The sequence below is a fragment of the Pongo abelii genome, chromosome 12, assembly GCF_028885655.2.
Source record: "Pongo abelii isolate AG06213 chromosome 12, NHGRI_mPonAbe1-v2.0_pri, whole genome shotgun sequence".
Taxonomy (NCBI): domain Eukaryota; kingdom Metazoa; phylum Chordata; class Mammalia; order Primates; family Hominidae; genus Pongo; species Pongo abelii.
Window position 1 is genome coordinate 94,502,848 of NC_071997.2, and position 12,122 is coordinate 94,514,969.

Sequence of the window (12,122 nt, forward strand, 5' to 3'; positions counted from 1 at the left end):
TTAGACGGAATAAGTGCTAGTATTCAGCCTCACAGTAGGGTGACTATAGTTAACAAAAATGTATTGTATATTTCAAAATAGCTAGAAGAGAAAATTTGAAATGTTCCTAGCTCAAAGAAATGATACATGTTCAAGGCGATGGATATCCTAAATACGCTGATTTGATCATTACACATTCTGTGGCTGTATCAAGATATCACACATACCCCATAAATATGTATAATTACTATGTATCAATAAAAACTTTAAAATATATATGAAAAAACATTAATTTGCTTTATTTTTGATTCTATAATTGGGCAGCACTTTATTCCATAAAATAGAATGAGTGTTCTGATGAGCCAAGAAGAGGTGGTTGGTTTTACAGACAGGAAAGGGCTGTGGAAAGCAGAAAAAAAATAAAAAAATGTGGATTGGTCATTTCAAAGTTTCTTTTCATGTAAAGGTTAAAGCAGAGGGGACTTTCTCGTCATGCTGGCACTGGATCTAGGTCACTGTTGGAGATGATGTCTGGGACTCAGGGCCTTCGCAGATCACAGAGGCTGGTCTTGCACAACCTCTAAAAGGCCAGGCCAGGCCATGGCTTACCCAAGGGCATGAGCTCAGGGAAGCCCTAGGTCTTTTCCTGGCATCTCAGAGGGAACCATGTCTTACTACCTCAGGCTAGACTTGCACGTTAATCCATTGAGTTGACTTTGGATCTTACAGGCTCAAGGGGTGGTCTTTGGGAGCAGGAAGTGATCAGGACCCTGGTCAGATTCATATATCTGCAACTGAGCCCACTCAAAGAAAGAAATAAATGGAAAAATTATATTTTTTTTGTTATTTGCCTTAATGTCACACATTATCATTAGGCCAAAGGCCTTCTGAGGTATATGCATGCAAGGCGATTTTTTAGTTGTTTTTTTTTTTTAATTCTTTTTCTGTAAATTTTAATGATGACTTGAGTATAAGACAAGTTGATCCACTCTGCAGCACCAAAGTTGGGCAAGAGAAGAGATCAGAATCTGGTATGAGACTGAAAATCACTGTGGCAACAAGCTTCAGGGGGGCAGCTGGGATTGGCTCTGAAGAAAGTCTGTTCCATTTGTATAGCAGACAGGAGTCCATGGGGTTCCCATCAGCTAGCACTGCGAGAGGGCTTCAGAGGCAGCACGGGCTGCTGCTGGGCTGGTCTAGGGGACCGGGGAGGAGGGAAGATGCCTGTGAGGCAAAGCAGAAGGGCCTCTAGACCTCAGACTGAGGGTCAGGGAAGACCTATCTTCCTAAAGGTGCTGCGGAATAGTTAGGCTAGCAGATCAGAACGGGTCAAAAGAATAAGCACTATGGAAGAGGCTATTGTGGGTTTGGGGAAGGGGAGAGAGGATAAAGGGAGGAGAGATCTGCAGCTTGTGTGCCTACACTCTTTCTCAGAAGCCTATGCCTGGGAGCTGGTTAGCAGCAAGAACACACAATAGGTAAAGCCCCATAATTGTCCTGGCTCCTGGCACTGGGAGAGTGACTTAGTTCTCATGGTGAGGAGCTCTCTGAGAGTTTCACCTGGTCAGAAATGTAAGGAGCACACCTGGTTTTGGCCAGTCATTGCCATGTTTGCAATAACATGGCTGTGGGCCAATATCGTTATGCAACTTTGTGACTTGGTCATTGAGCAATGAACAAGGTCCTATTTGAAAGCTAAGGTCAAGCTTATGAAGCAATGCCAGCTTGTAACATTGTCCAGGTTAATTTAACACAGATGAAACCAAGACATATCTTTACCATTCAGGAGTAAATTATCCCAGGCACAGGGAAAGATGAAGTAGGAATGTTTCTTTTGGTGTCTTCCATGTCTAGTTTCAGAAACCCCATTCAGCTCCTATCTCACTCTGTATCTCACCCCTCACCTGTGCTGTATTCTCTCAGGGCCATGACCCTTCCTCCATCTCTCCATCCCTCTCTCCTTCCTTCTTTCCTCAAATATATTTTTTGAAACAGTACTCATGATTTTATTTATGTTTGTTTTAATTTCAACTTTTATCATAAAGGGTACACATGCAGGTTTATTACATGGGTAAATTGCATGACCCTGAGGCTTGGGATCCTAATGATCCCATCACCCAGGGCATAAGTATAGGACCCAACAGGTAGCACTTTGGCCCATGCCCCCCACTCCCTTCCTTCCCCATCTAGTGATCCCCAGTGCCTATTGTTCCCATCTTCATGATCATGTGTCTTCAATGTTTAGCCCTCACTTACAAGTAATAACATGCAATATTTTGTTTTAGGTTCTTACATTAGGTCATTTATAGAGGTCATAATGCCCTCCAGCTCCATCCATGTTGCTGAAAGGACATGATTTCATTCTTTTTTATGGCTGCATAGTATTCCATGGTATAGTCGTACCTCATTTTCTCTATCCAGTCCACTGCTGATGGGCTCTTAGGTTGATTCGATGTCCTTGCTATTGTGAATGGTGCTGCAGTGAACATACGAGCACAAGTGTCTTTAAGATAGAATGAATTACTTTCCTTTGGGTATATACTCAGTAGTGGGATTGCTGGGTCAAATGGTTGTTCTATTTTGAGTTCCTTGAGAAATCTACAAACTGTTTTCCACAGTGGCTGAACTAGTTTGTGTTTCCACTAACAGCGTATAAGCTTTCCCTTTTCTCTGCAGCCTCACCAGCATCTATTATTTTCTGTCTTTTTAATAATAGCCATTCTGACTGGTGTGAGATGTTATCTCATTGTGGTTTTGATTTGCACTTCTCGAAATTATGGAATGCTGCATAAATTTGAGTGTCATCCTTGTGAAGGGGCCGTGCTAATGTTCTCTGTATTGTTCCAATTTTAGTACATGTGCTGCTGAAGCGAGCACTTGAATATTTTTTGAGCACCCACTATGTGCCAAGGGTAGAGCAGAAAGTCTCTTCTCGTGTGGATCTTACATTCTAGTCAGGCGAGACTTGCTACAAACATAGACTCATTGAACGTATCAGGTGGTAAAATGTGCCACGAAGGAAAATGAAATAGGGGAAGGTTATACTCAGCATGTCTAGGAAAGACTGGTCTGACAGGATGCTCTCTGAGCAGAGCCTTGGAAGCAGTGAAGGGGAAGCCAGATGGGTATGTGGGGGCGAAAACAACGGGGGCCCAAGGCCTCAGGTGGGAGCCATTCTCGAATCAGCAGGGAGGCCTGTGTGGCCTCTGCTGAGTCAGACAGACAGGAGGTGGGAAGAGATGAGGTCAGAGGGAACTCAGGGTCAGATGATATGGTAACAGCTGGCTGTATCTGACTCAGCTTCAGGAATTTGTCTTCCCAGGGTCAATTTTCTTAGTGGCTTCTTAATTATTGAAGACACATCAAAACTAAAATGAATGAATCTGAAGTATCCTTTCAATTTTGGGGGAGAAATACTTGAACAAGGGGCCCCTCCAAACCCCACAGGTATCTGCTTTTGAAAGCTTTGCTTCCCTTCTCCTCTCTAAAAGTTGTTTCCAGGCTGAGGAGCTGCGGGGGTGGCAGGAGAAGGGGGACTTCCTGCAGCAGGAACAGAAAACACCAGACTGTTCTCTGGCAATGAGCCTCCTCCCACCCAGCAGACATCTCAGCGGGGGAGGTGAGGCAGGAGGTGGGTGACGTGTCGCATGTGGCCTGGCCCCACTGTCCCTGCCCTCCTCACAATGGGCCTCAGCTTCTTGTGGCTTGAAACCTCTCAGGTGTCAACCAGTTCTTTTTCCTGAAGCAAAGGCAAGCTTTGGGATTCTGTAAGCCTTGAAAAAAATGTGCTCACAGACTTGTGGTAATCTCATGGCTCTCACTTGCTTTTCTGGAACTCTTTCACTTTACATCTGTGGGGTTGAATCACCAAAAAATGTTCAGCTAAGTTTGCATGTCAAAATAAATTAATGACCATTTTGTTTTTCTACTGAGAATGGGGAACCCAAGGGGCCAAGTGGCATTTTAAAAAGTATGCATTTGCCCTGTGGAACAAGAGACAGCCTTTAATTCCAAACAGGAAAGTCAGTGGTAGTATTTAGTCAAAAGAGGGATAGAGCTCATGCTTTCTTTTCTTCCTCTTTCTTTTTTAAAGGACCAAATTCTTGACTGAAAGTTCTATTTTTGTGAGGAATGAAGGCCTTTGTATAAGGAACGATCAATCTCTCCCAGTACTTTTCTTTCTTACTAAAAAAAAAAAAAAAAATCTAAGAACTTCTATTACTAAAAAACTACCTAAGAACTTCTGTTCTGTCTTTCTCCTTGTGTGTGTTTGAGATACCAAAATTCACCCAAGAAACAGAAACAGAAAGTATCACATAAGCATCAGGAATAGATAAAAATGACTAAAACCAATAAAGCCAACTCACTGAAGAGATTCTGCGTTGTGTTCCAGATGGGCACGTACTTGGCCTTAGTTGCCTGGTGATGTATTTCTACCCCTGACATCTGCCTTTTCTACTACACATAATTTCTGCATCATCCCTTGTTTCTTCCCTTACTTGAGTTTTTAAAACCCAGAATATTTACTGGATTTTCACCTTTATAAGCTATCACCATCTCTGTAGAAATTTCTGACATCAACTCATTTCTGGTCACCAGTCATTGCTTCAGAGTTGGTCTTAATAATCACCCTCACCTTCCCAGGGTTACTCTTTTCAATACAGTGCCCACCAATATCCCGCTCTTATACATGCTGATCCTATTCCACCAAGATAACTATATCCCAACCCAGCCAGGGGCTAGACAATATAGTATGGAATCCCTTCAAAATGAAAGTGCTTGTGCTAGACGTGAAGCATTAAAAATCAGGTGAAGATCCAGGATTTGTGATGCCCTTGATGACAGAATCATTTTGATTCCTTCTCATGGCTTACAGGAGGGAAGGACAAAGTGAGTCACCAGTCCCAACAGTAGATACTTTTTTTTTTCCAGTCAAATACCTTTATTGCCATCTCTAGAAGCACTTATACATTATACTTTTCTTACTTCTGATCATTCCTTCAAGTCATTACACCCACCTCCTTGTACCCATTTTTTTAATTTTATTATTATTATACTTTAAGTTTTAGGGTACATGTGCACAATGTGCAGGTTTGTTACATATGTATACATGTGCCATGTTGGTGTACGGCACCCATTAACTTGTCATTTAGCATTAGGTATATCTCCTAATGCTATCCCTCCCCCCTCCCCCCAACAGTCCCTGGAATGTGATATTCCCCTTCCTGTGTCCATGTGTTCTCGTTGTTCAATTCCCACTTATAAGTAAGAACGTGCGGTGTTTGGTTTTTTGTCCTTGTGATAGTTTGCTGAGAATGATGATTTCCACTTTCATCCATGTCCCTACAAAGGACATGAACTCATCATTTTTTATGGCTGCATAGTATTCCATGGTGTATATGTGCCACATTTTCTTTTTTTTTTTTTTTTTTTTTTAAATATGCTTTTTTTTTTTCTTTTTTTTTTTTTTCTTTTATTATCATTATTATTATTATTATACTTTAGGTTTTATGGTACATGTGCGCAATGTGCAGGTAAGTTACATATGTATACATGTGCCATGCTGGTGCACTGCACCCACCAACTCGTCATCTAGCATTAGGTATATCTCCCAATGCTATCCCTCCCCCCTCCCCCCACCCCACAACAGTCCCCAGAGTGTGATGTTCCCCTTCCTGTGTCCATGTGTTCTCATTGTTCAATTCCCACCTATGAGTGAGAATATGCGGTGTTTGGTTTTTTGTTCTTGCGATAGTTTACTGAGAATGATGATTTCCAATTTCATCCATGTCCCTACAAAGGACGTGAACTCATCATTTTTTATGGCTGCATAGTATTCCATGGTGTATATGTGCCACATTTTCTTAATCCAGTCTATCATTGTTGGACATTTGGGTTGGTTCCAAGTCTTTGCTATTGTGAATAGTGCCGCAATAAACATATATGTGCATGTGTCTTTATAGCAGCATGATTTATAGTCCTTTGGGTATATACCCAGTAATGGGATGGCTGGGTCAAATGGTATTTCTAGTTCTAGATCCCTGAGGAATCGCCACACTGACTTCCACAATGGTTGAACTAGTTTACAGTCCCACCAGCAGTGTAAAAGTGTTCCTATTTCTCCACATCCTCTCCAGCACCTGTTGTTTCCTGACTTTTTAATGATCACCATTCTAACTGGTGTGAGATGGTATCTCATTGTGGTTTTGATTTGCATTTCTCTGATGGCCAGTGATGATGAGCATTTTTTCATGTGTCTTTTGGCTGCATAAATGTCTTCTTTTGAGAAGTGTCTGTTCATATCCTTTGCCCACTTTTTGATGGGATTGTTTGTTTTTTTCTTGTAAATTTGTTTGAGTTCATTGTAGATTCTGGATATTAGCCCTTTGTCAGATGAGTAGGTTGCAAAAATTTTCTCCCATTCTGTAGGTTGCCTGTTCACTCTCATGGTAGTTTCTTTTGCTGTGCAGAAGCTCTTGAGTTGAATTAGATCCCATTTGTCAATTTTGGCTTTTGTTGCCATTGCTTTTGGTGTTTTAGACAGGAAGTCCTTGCCCATGCCTATGTCCTGAATGGTATTGCCTAGGTTTTCTTCTAGGGTTTTTATGGTTTTAGGTCTAACATGTAAGTCTTTAATCCATCTTGAATTAATTTTTGTATAAGGTGTAAGGAAGGGATCCAGTTTCAGCTTTCTACATATGGCTAGCCGGTTTTCCCAGCACCATTTATTAAGTAGGGAATCCTTTCCCCATTGCTTGTTTTTGTCAGGTTTGTCAGAGATCAGATAGTTGTAGATATGTGGCATTATTTCTGAGGGCTCTGTTCTGTTCCATTGGTCTATATCTCTGTTTTGGTACCGGTACCACGCTGTTTTGGTTACTGTAGCCTTGTAGTATAATTTGAAGTCAGGTAGCATGATGCCTCCAGCTTTGTTCTTTTGGCTTAGGATTGACTTGGCGATGCGGGCTCTTTTCTGGTTCCATATGAACTTTAAAGTAGTTTTTTCCAATTCTGTGAAGAAAGTCATTGGTAGCTTGAGGGGGATGGCATTGAATCTATCAATTACCTTGGGCAGTATGGCCATTTTCACGATATTGATTCTTCCTACCCATGAGCATGGAATGTTCTTCCATTTGTTTGTATCCTCTTTTATTTCATTGAGCAGTGGTTTGTAGTTCTCCTTGAAGAGGTCCTTCACATCCCTTGTAGGTTGGATTCCTAGGTATTTTATTCTCTTTGAAGCAATTGTGAATGGGAGTTCACTCATGATTTGGCTCTCTGTTTGTCTGTCACTGGTGTATAAGAATGCTTGTGATTTTTGCACATTGATTTTGTATCCTGAGACTTTGCTGAAGTTACTTATCAGCTTGAGGAGATTTTGGTCTGAGACAATGGAGTTTTCCAGATATACAATCATGTCATCTGCAAACAGGGACAATTTGACTTCCTCTTTTCCTAATTGAATACCCTTTATTTCCTTCTCCTGCCTGATTGCCCTGGCCAGAACTTCCAACACTATGTTGAATAGGAGTGGTGAGAGAGGGCATCCCTGTCTTGTGCCCGTTTTCGAAGGGAATGCTTCCAGTTTTTGCCCATTCAGTATGATATTGGCTGTGGGTTTGTCATAGATAGCTCTTATTATTTTGAGATATATCCCATCAATACCTAATTTATTGAGAGTTTTTAGCATGAAGGCTTGTTGAATTTTGTCAAAGGCCTTTTCTGCATCTATTGAGATAATCATGTGGTTTTTGTCTTTGGTTCTGTTTATATGCTGGATTACATTTATTGATTTGCATATGTTCAACCAGCCTTGCATCCCAGGGATGAAGCCCACTTGATCATGGTAGATAAGCTTTTTGATGTGCTGCTGGATTCTGTTTGCCAGCATTTTATTGAGGATTTTTGCATCAATGTTCATCAAGGATATTGGTCTAAAAGTCTCTTTTTTGGTTGTGTCTCTGCCCGGCTTTGGTATCGGGATGGTGCTGGCCTCATAAAATGAGTTAGGGAGGATTCCCTCTTTTTCTATTGACTGGAATAGTTTCAGAAGGAATGGTACCAGCTCCTCTTTGTACCTCTGGTAGAATTTGACTGTGAATCCATCTGGTGCTGGACTTTTTTTGGTTGTTAAGCTATTGATTATTGCCACAATTTCAGAGCCTGTTATTGGTCTATTCAGAGATTCAACTTCTTCCTGGTTTAGTCTTGGGAGGATGTATGTGTCGAGGAATTTATCCATTTCTTCTAGATTTTCTAGTTTATTTGGGTAGAGGTGTTTATAGTATTCTCTGATGGTAGTTTGTATTTCTGTGGGATCGGTGGTGATATCCCCTTTATCATTTTTTATTGTGTCTATTTGATTCTTCTCTCTTTTCTTCTTTGTCTTGCTAGCAGTCTATCAATTTTGTTGATCTTTTCAAAAAACCAGCTCCTGGATTCATTAATTTTTTGAAGGGTTTTTTGTATCTCTATTTCCTTCAGTTCTGCTCTGATCTTATTATTTCTTGCCTTCTGGTAGCTTTTGAATGTGTTTGCTCTTGCTTTTCTAGTTCTTTTAATTGTGATGTTAGGGTGTCAATTTTAGATCTTTCCTGCTTTCTCTTGTGGGCATTTAGTGCTATAAATTTCCCTCTACACACTGCTTCGAATGTGTCCCACAGATTCTGGTATGTTGTGTCTTTGTTCTTGTTGGTTTCAAAGAACATCTTTATTTCTGCCTTCATTTCATTACGTACCCAGTAGTCATTCAGGAGCAGGTTGTTCAGTTTCCATGTAGTTGAGCGGTTTTGAGTGAGTTTCTTAATCCTGAGTTCTAGTTTGATTGCACTGTGGTCTGAGAGATAGTTTGTTATCATTTCTATTCTTTTACATTTGCTGAGGAGTGCTTTACTTCCAACTATGTGGTCAATTTTGGAATAGGTATGGTGTGGTGCTGAAAAGAAAGTATATTCTGTTGATTTGGGGTGGAGAGTTCTGTAGATGTCTATTAGGTCCACTTGGTGCAGAGCTGAGTTCAATTCCTGGGTATCCTTGTTAACTTTCTGTCTCCTTGATCTGTCTAATGTTGACAGTGGGGTGTTAAAGACTCCCATTATTATTGTGTGGGAGTCTAAGTCTCTTTGTAGGTCACTAAGGACTTGCTTTATGAATCTGGGTGCTCCTGTATTGGGTGCATATATATTTAGGATAGTTAGCTCTTCTTGTTGAATTGATCCCTTTACCATTATGTAATGGCCTTCTTTGTCTCTTTTGATCTTTGTTGGTTTAAAGTCTGTTTTATCCGAGACTAGGATTGCAACCCCTGCCTTTTTTTGTTTTCCATTTGCTTGGTAGATCTTCCTCCATCCCTTTATTTTGAGCCTATGTGTGTCTCTGCATGTGAGATGGGTTTCCTGAATACAGCACACTGATGGGTCTTGACTCCTTATCCAATTTGCCAGTCTGTGTCTTTTAATTGGAGCATTTAGCCCATTTACATTTAAAGTTAATATTGTTATGTGTGAATTTGATCCTGTCATTATGATGTTAGCTGGTTATTTTGCTCGTGCAGTTTCTTCCTAGCCTTGATGGTCTTTACAATTTGGCATGTTTTTTCAGTGGCTGGTACTGATTGTTCCTTTCCATGTTTAGTGTTTCCTTCAGGAGCTCTTTTAGGGCAGGCCTGGTGGTGACAAAAATCTCTCAGCATTTGCTTATCTGTAAAGGATTTTATTTCTCCTTCACTTATGAAGCTTAGTTTGGCTGGATATGAAATTCTAGGTTGAACATTCTTTTCTTTAAGGATGTTGAATATTGGCCCCCACTCTCTTCTGGCCTGTAGAGTTTCTGCCGAGAGATCCGCTGTTAGTCTGATGGGCTTCCCTTTTTGGGTAACCCATCCTTTCTCTCTCTAGTAGATACTTTTTGATGATGGTTTGTATTTCATCTTCCAGGGACCAAAAGATCAGTTTTAATATTCCAGTTTAAGTTTGAAGGCAGAAGCAAAAAATTCTTCAGAGAATCCTAAGTGCAAAGAACCAACTGACTCTGTTTCTGTGTTACTTGATTTTCTTGCTGCCTTAGCAGCCCCTTTAGCATCCTCCTCTGCTTAGGCCGTTTGTTAGAAAGGTAGAGTGAGAGCTAAGCATGAGTATAAAAAAGAATCATGGAAGAGTGCCTTTTATTCATTATTCACTGATTCAGTAAATATTTATTAAACATCTATACTATGATTGATACTGGAAATATGAGTGTGCCAAAACAGACACAATTCTTGATTTCATGACAGTTATAATTCAGTAGGGGTGTCATACCTCAATGAAAGAATCATGGAAATAGATGTGAAATTACAAATCTTATGGGGACTACAAATGAGAGGTACATTGTGCCAATGTGAGCATAAGTGTGAGATTGACTGGCCAAGGAATTCAGGGAAGGCCTCCCCCAGAAAAGGACAATTGATTTCAGGTTTGGAGGAGGTGATGAGGAGAGAAAAGAGCATTTAATACAGATGGAATAGCACAGGCAAAGACCAGAGGCAGATACACTCCAGGAAATCCAGAAGAGATAGGACCAAGACAACAGAGAGGGATAGAAGAGAGCAAGGAAAGCATGGTAACATGAGTCAGGTAGGGGCCAGCCCATGTTAATGATTTTTGTTTTCATCCAAAAAGCAATGGACAACAATTTAGCCTTCTTTAAAACTGTGTGTGTGTGTGTGTGTGCGCATGTAGAGAGAGAGAATGAATTCGATTTGCATTATTAGATTTGCATTTCTAAAATGTAATGCTGGCAATGATTTGGAGAATGGATTGTAGCAGGGAAAGATTAGATGCACAATAAATTTGGAGCTATTTCATAATGCAAGTGAGAGGTGGGAGCTAAAAACTGGATAGTGGCAGAGAGAGATGGCAATGGAGAGAAGTGGAAGTATAAAATCAACAAAATTGCAAGATGGAATGTATATGGGGAATGAGGAAGGAAGAGGTGTCAAGGTGTCTATATTTCAAACATGCATAATTGAAGTGATGGTGGTGTAATTCACTGAAATTTATGTCACTAGAAGAAGTTTTCTATTTCATATGGTGTGTGTGTGGTGTGTGTTTGCACATGTAGGCAGGCCAGAGAAATCACAATATTGGTTCTGGACATAGTGAGATAGATGTGTTATTGAAACAAGTAGCAATTAGTCTGAAGTTAGTCAAAGAAGAGGTCTCAACTGAATGTATATGGTTTTGAATCATCAGTGTGTAGGTGGTGATTGAAGCATAGGGTGCAGATGAGACTGCCTAAAGAGAAAATATAGTGTGAGAAAAGATCAAATATAAGATTGAGCCATGAGGATCTATGACATTTAAAAATCAAGTAGAAGATAATGAGTGTTAAATAAGGTGGACAGAATCCCAAAGAAGTAGTAGGAAAACCCAGAGATCATTGTGTCACAGGAGCCAAGAGAAGGGAGTTTCAAGAATTTACAATAACCAGCACACAATCAGAAATTACTAGATATGTGAAGTAGTAGCAAAATGTTACCTATATCCAGGAAAAATATTAACAAAAAATTGAAACATACCCAGAGATGTTGGAATTAATAGACAAAGACTTTAAAACAGCCATTATGCATATGTTTACAGGTTTAAATAAAAAGATAAACATAATGAGTAAACAAATGGATACTCAATAGAGAAATGAAAATGATAATAATAACAAAATTTCTCAAATAAAAAGTTCACTGGATGGGCTTAGCAGCAGAGTGGACACTGAAAAAGAAAGGATCAGTGAACTTGAAGACAGAATAGTAGAAACTATCCAAACTAAAGCTAAGAGAAGAAAGGCTAGAGAGGTAGTCTCTGTTGTCTGTGAAATGGTATTAAGGGTTCAAATATTAATGTAATTAAAGTCCCCAGAAAAAGAGAGATTTGAGACTAAAAAAAAAAGAATAGAGATTGGAGATAAAAAAGTTTTGAAAAAATAGGCAGTCAAAATTTTTTCCAAATTTGATGAAAAATATCAACATGAAAATCCAAGAAGTTCAATGAACACCAAACAGGAATGGAAAATGATGGCAGCTGCCTGACTTCAAATCTCCCCATACAACTTACAAAACTCTTAAAATAAATAGAGTGAAAATAGAAAATAACATATGGCTTTAGCATTACTAA

General features: G+C 39.9%; 1 long non-coding RNA gene and 1 other non-coding gene across 7 annotated transcripts in view; both read right to left on the bottom strand.

Moving 5' to 3' along the window:
* Positions 1-12,122, bottom strand: part of LOC100936539 (uncharacterized) — a 94,381-nt gene that overhangs the window by 53,776 nt on the left and 28,483 nt on the right. For 2 of the 6 annotated variants that reach the window (XR_010136197.1, XR_010136194.1), the window contains exon 4: positions 429-2,455. The exons of 3 other annotated variants lie outside the window; for them this stretch is intronic. This is a non-coding gene — a long non-coding RNA (uncharacterized LOC100936539). Of the gene's footprint in view, positions 1-428; positions 2,456-12,122 lie in introns of those variants that run through there. One more of the 6 variants, XR_010136195.1, reaches the window with a different exon arrangement.
* Positions 2,750-2,856, bottom strand: LOC112132253 (U6 spliceosomal RNA). Its single transcript, XR_002914047.2, has one exon. It is a non-coding gene; the product is annotated as a U6 spliceosomal RNA (small nuclear RNA).